The following is a 6,000-nucleotide window of genomic DNA, read 5'->3' on the forward strand; positions in this document are numbered from 1 at the left end:
ATGACCCCCAGCACTGGTGTCGGAGGACATAATGTAACCTCCAGCACTGGTATCAGTGGACTGAATATAACCCCCAGCACTGGTGTCGGTGGGCGCAATATAACCCCCCGCACTGGTGTCGGTGGGCGCAATATAACCCCCAGCACTGGTGTCGGGCGCAATATAACCCCCAGCACTGGTGTCGGTGGGCGCAATATGACCCCCAGCACTGGTGTCAGAGGACATAATATAACCCCCAGCACTGGTGTCGGTGGACGGAATATAATCCCCAGCACTGGTGTCGGTGGGCGCAATATAATCCCCAGCACTGGTGCCGGTGGGCGCAATATAGCCCCCAGCACTGGTGTCGGTGGGCGCAATATAACCCCCAGCAGTCCAGCACTGATGTCGGAGGACAGAATATAACCCCCAGCACTGGTATCGGTGGACACAAAATAACCCCCAGCACTGGTGTCGGCAGACACAATATAACCCCCAGCACTGGTGTTGGAGGATGTAATAATAACCCCCAGCACTGCTTGCCGTAGAGACAGTTACAACCTGAAATATTAAAGTGCTCGTTCACACAAGCTTGGGAAGCAGTTAAATCCAGTGGTTAGGCCACATTCTTACCACCCTGAACCCCTACCCCCCCCCCACCCTTTTGCTGCAGAGACAGCGGGTGTACACATGCTGCGGACGCCCCAAGAAATATACCCCTTGTTAGCACAATCCGGCACACCCAGCATTTTGCCAGTCCATCGCATGCAATTTGAACAGGAATGCAGTGCGATTTCCCCCACAGCTCCTGTGTGTGTGAACCCAGTAAAGAAAGTGAAGCACCATGTAGTGCAGCAATAGGCAGCTTATTAAAATGTTATAACAACAAAGTAAATATCTTGTCAAATTCATAGCTACAGTGTCCCCGCCCCGCCGATAATAGCAAACCACGGCCGCTGGAGATATTCTGGGACTCCTGTGAGTATGGGGCGGAAGTGATGTCAGCTTGGGGCGGACTGGGCCAGGGGGGCAACTTCACCCTGGGCCACTCTGATGCCCCATAAAAAGGCTGCACCGCTTCTGCCACAGACATGCCTAAAGAATTCCTGGTGAAAAGAAGTAAAAAGTCCAAACCACTGACCTACTGAGTGCAGGATGAAGACAAGAGCAGAGCGCAGGCCCCCCACCCATTGATGGTGTAAACTGTCTAGACGAAAAGAGGCCATGCACCACTGCCCCGATCAAGCTGTCCAAGCTGCCCCCAACCACCCCCTGCTGGCCAGGTCAGGAACCCAGATTCGGCCAGTGAGTAGAGAGTACCTGTAGCGGAGCTTCAGTCTGGAATGGGGGGTCAGGAGGCGGCTGGGAAGAGGGATAGTGGGAGGGGGGTCAATTTTGCTGCACCATGGGCTTCTGCTTTGTACTTGCCAGTCAGCCCCGGGCGGACCGTTGGACATCTCCTCCAGCAGCTGTGATTTGGCATCATCAGTGGGACGGGGACACTGCAGATATGGATTTGACCCCTTTTCAGACCCTACACTGGTTCATTGGGTCCCTCCTGGTGCATGTCAATGCCCGGCCTCCTGTGGTGAGAGTATGCCGCCATTTCCTGGAGGATGAAAGAATTGATACCATTGAATGACTCCCACGCTCACCTGACCTAAATCCAGTAGAACACCTCTGGGACATTAGGTTTCGGTCCATCCAACGATGCCAGGTTAAATCTCTCAGGTTCAGTCTGCTCAGGAGCTCAGGGATGCCCTGGTCCAGATCTGGGAGGAAATACCCCAGGACACCATCCAACGTCTCATTAGGAGCATGCCCCGACATTGTCAGGCATGCATACAAGCACGTGGGACCAAACTACCGAGGACCATTGTGAGTTGCTGCAATGACATTTCAGCAAAAATGGACAAACATGCTGCATCATTTCTTGACTTTGATTTTCAGGGCGTCTTTGAATTCAGCCCTCTGCAGGGTGATAATTTTCATTTCCATCAAACAATGTGACATCCTTTCCTTCCTAACAAACTACCCAGTCCATATCAGTATAGATCCTAACACTTTACTTAGTCTATACAGTATAGATCCTAACACATTACCCAGTACATACCAGTATAGATCCTAAAACATTATCCAGTCCATACCAGTATAGATCCTAACACATTACCCAGTCCATACCAGTATAAATCCTAAAACATTACCCAGTCCATACCAGTATAGATATCCAACATATTTTCTCCCATTGAGATCTGATGTGTTTTCAGTGTTCCTTTAATTTTTTTTTTGAGCAGTGTGTGTACGCGCACGTGGGTATATATATATATAATGAGGAAACGGGAAGCAGACATTTTGTTTATCAAACATTTATTTATGACTATCAAACATGTATTTATGATTAAGCAGATATATTGGATGTATATGTTGTGAGAAGTCATATTGTATAACAGCTGTTGTGTTCAAAAGCCATTTACAACTCCAGCTGTTAGATTGCTATCTAGACCTTTGAAGACCTGTTCTGCAAACAAGCCTTGAAAGTGATGTGAATGACTATCCGCATATCAAAGAATGTCACCAAAGACTCAAATGGGACTTCAAAAGAATTTAGTTAGCTTTAGTTAGCTTAGTTAGCTAGGTGCCACCTACTTCAGAATGTATAAATTGTAATACAAGTCCTTAGGAAGATAGAACAAATGTTTTCAAACCAACAGAATGTAATGTGACCGAATTGCTCTCCAAACATGTCTGTCTAATAAATAATTTTCAATCTGGCTTCAACGAAAATGTAGTGTGTTGGTTTATATGTGTTGTAAAAAGATGAGCAGTCACTGATCTGCCTCCTTAATAAGACGGCTGGGGTGCAGGGCACTGAGGGCAGGCCCAGTCAGACCACTGTCCTCCTCGGGTTCTTTGATCCTCCATCTGGACACCTCCCTCATCCCTGCACTTCCAGCACACTCTCCTACAATCTGCAAAGGCGCCAACCAGCACCATGAAGTCACGACATCAGCTCCTGGGTAATACTGCGAGATTTGTAGCACGGAATACATCCCCAAATGACGTCATCGCCAATCGGACCCGGAAGTGAGGAGGAGGAGGAATAAACGAGAAAATAAGGTATTTACTAGCAAAAAAAAAAGTTTCCATTGGTAAAAGTCGTTTTAAAAGGGGATTACATACATCTATGTAATCCAACGTATTAAAAATGGGTAGAACTCCGCTTTAAATTTACAGACAGTTGGCAACCCTGGACTAGAATCACTGAGTCTTCTGAGCTTTACAAAAACAAAGACACAACGATGCAAAAAAAAAAAAAATCTTTATATAAATGAAACCTCAAAGCCATGTAAGTAAATGCTCGGTTTATTGAAGAAAACAATGGTTAGTGCAATTAGATGCTTTATACAGAAAAGGTATTTGCTACATAAACATGTATGTATGTATGGCACCCCTTGAATGCAAAAGATAATGCAGTTCACAGGAAAAAGAAAGAAAAAATACATTACAACTCTTTACTGGCAATATGGATAATGGAAAGAATCGCAGTTTGTTGTGTGATGTCGGACCGCAGAATGGTGGCAGTTCTCAAATCAAGGCCTGCGAGATTTTTACCAGCAATTTTTTTTACTGTTAAAGCACAGTAGACACGCATTGCTGGCATCTACAGAGGCCTAAACGTTCCTTCAGGATTTTTGCCCCCAAACTAAAAAATTCCAATATGGAGCAGCAAAATCAGAACTCTGACCCTTCACCTCTTACTTACTGCATCTCAATGTGATGTACACCATCACTGACCAATAGTGACGTTCAGGAGGCGGGAGCTGCTCCAGGTAAACTGAAGGTAAGCGCCAGCATTTCCGGTAGGACCTCTACTGTACAGATACAATTTAACTCAAATTAATCTTAGAATTATGTTTGACATATCTTCGCTAAAAAATAAAATCCAAACAGGTCTTCTATTGAGGGTCATGAATAAATTTTATTTTCTCTTATGATGCGAGTCCTATTACAATGACCATGTCAGGCCTCCGCCGGGAGAAAAGTTAGAGAAGTGCCGCAGCAGAATGTAACAGAACAAAGAGAGACCTGAGCATGGCTTGGATTGACTGACAAAGGACCATTTAATTCCCATTCCTGGTCTGGCCCGCCATCCTGCTCGGCCTTTTGGCATCTGAAAAACTTGGCGTGAGAGTGACCACATAGTGGACATAAAGGTCGGCCCGTTGGATCTTTCTGTATGCTAAATTCATAGAATTCTACCCGGTTACAGGGTGGGACAACACCAAACTTGGAGCTCCGATGCCAAAAAGTAACAATCAATAGATCAGTGATGGAGAACCCTGGCACCCCAGGTGTTTTGGAACTACATTTCCCATGATGCTCCTGTACTCTGCAGTGTAGTTGAGCGTCATGGGAAATGTAGTTCCAAAACATCTGGGATGCCAAGGTTCACCATCACTGCAATAGATTCTTAGGCTCACTGCAGGTTAATGATTGTACAATCTCAATCTCCTTAAGGCTTGATTCACACTAGTGAGGGACATGCGGCCCGCCTTTGCTCTGGCACGGCAGCCATTCATTTGAATGAGCTGCTATGCCACGTGAAAAAAAAAGGTGCATGCATCATTTTAAAACCTGGCAGCAGGGAAACCACATGGTCTTATTGACTATGCTGTTTCCCTGCAGTTCCCGCAGGCTAAGATGAATGGCAGCCCCGCACAATGCGGGAGTCACTGCGTTGCCCGCAACTTGAACGCACTAGTGTTAACCAAACCTTAAAGCGGATCTTCTGCTCATTTGCTTCACCCCCCCCCCCCCTCCGGTGCCACATTTGGCACCTTTCAGGGGGAGGGGGGGGGGGGGGGAACAGGTACCTGTTTTGACAGGTACCCTTCCCCACTGCCAGGATATGGCGCCGCAGTGCCATCCCTCGGAAGTTTGGCCCCCTCCTTCCTCTGACGCTGAGCCAATTTGAATGCGCGCATGCACAGTAGAGTCCCGCCTGTGAAGCCACAAAGCTTCACTGCCGGGTTCCCTTACCGGCAATGGCAGCACCCAACAGCCGATGGAAACATCGGCTGCGGTGCTGACATCGCTGGACTCCAGGACAGGTAAGTGTCCTATTATTAAAAGTCAACAGCTACAATAGGTGTACAGTGTGTGTAGCTGCGGACTTAATTTTTAGAGGGGGAGGCTGAACACCGCTTTAAGCTGGATACACACTATACAACTTTTGTTGTTAGATTTCCTTCAGATTTACCTTTTCTATGTAGTACAAGGGCCGGCCTGATTGCATACAAATTGAAAGTGTTTAGGTTTGACCTCATATTATATGGTTTTGGTAAATCCAAAGGAAAAAAATCTAAGGAATATTGTATAGTGTGTATCCAGCTTTAGATCTACCAACAGCTATGCAGTACATGTGTCTACCTGATTGGATAGAAGTTGATTGTAATATGGAGGACCTACCTAAACAATCCATAGATTTGGTAAATCAAGTTGATTGCACAGAGATTGTATTATTGTAATGTGTAGTGTGACCTTTAAAGTGGTTTTAAAAAGGTAAAACTTTTTTTTTTTTTTACCTAAATGCACTCCCTGCATCCAGGTAAAAAATGTTTTGCCCATCGCTGTGCCCTCCTCCCCCACCCCAGGTACTTACCAGTCATATTTCGATCCAGCATTGTTCCCATCAGTCTTCAATCCCCATTCTCACAAGCTTAAAGCGGAGTTCCACCCAAAAGTGGAACTTCCGCTTTAGGTAGTGCTAACTCCCTGCCACATTTGGCAGGTCATTTTTTGGGGGGGAGCGGGTACCTAGTTTTGACAGGTACCCGCTCCCACTTCCGCTCGGAGCGCCGCCCTTAGCGGAAGTTCTCCTCTCCCCCTCCCACCCTGCAATCTTTTGGGACATGTCAGAGGTCCCAGAAGATTGCCGGCCAATCACGGCGCGTAGCGCAACTCGCGCATGCGCAGTGGGTACCCGGCTGTGAAGCCGCAAACTGTCACAGCCGGGTGCTC

Source organism: Pelophylax lessonae (genome assembly GCF_965119305.1).
Source record: "Pelophylax lessonae genome assembly, chromosome: 10".
Lineage (NCBI taxonomy): Eukaryota > Metazoa > Chordata > Amphibia > Anura > Ranidae > Pelophylax > Pelophylax lessonae.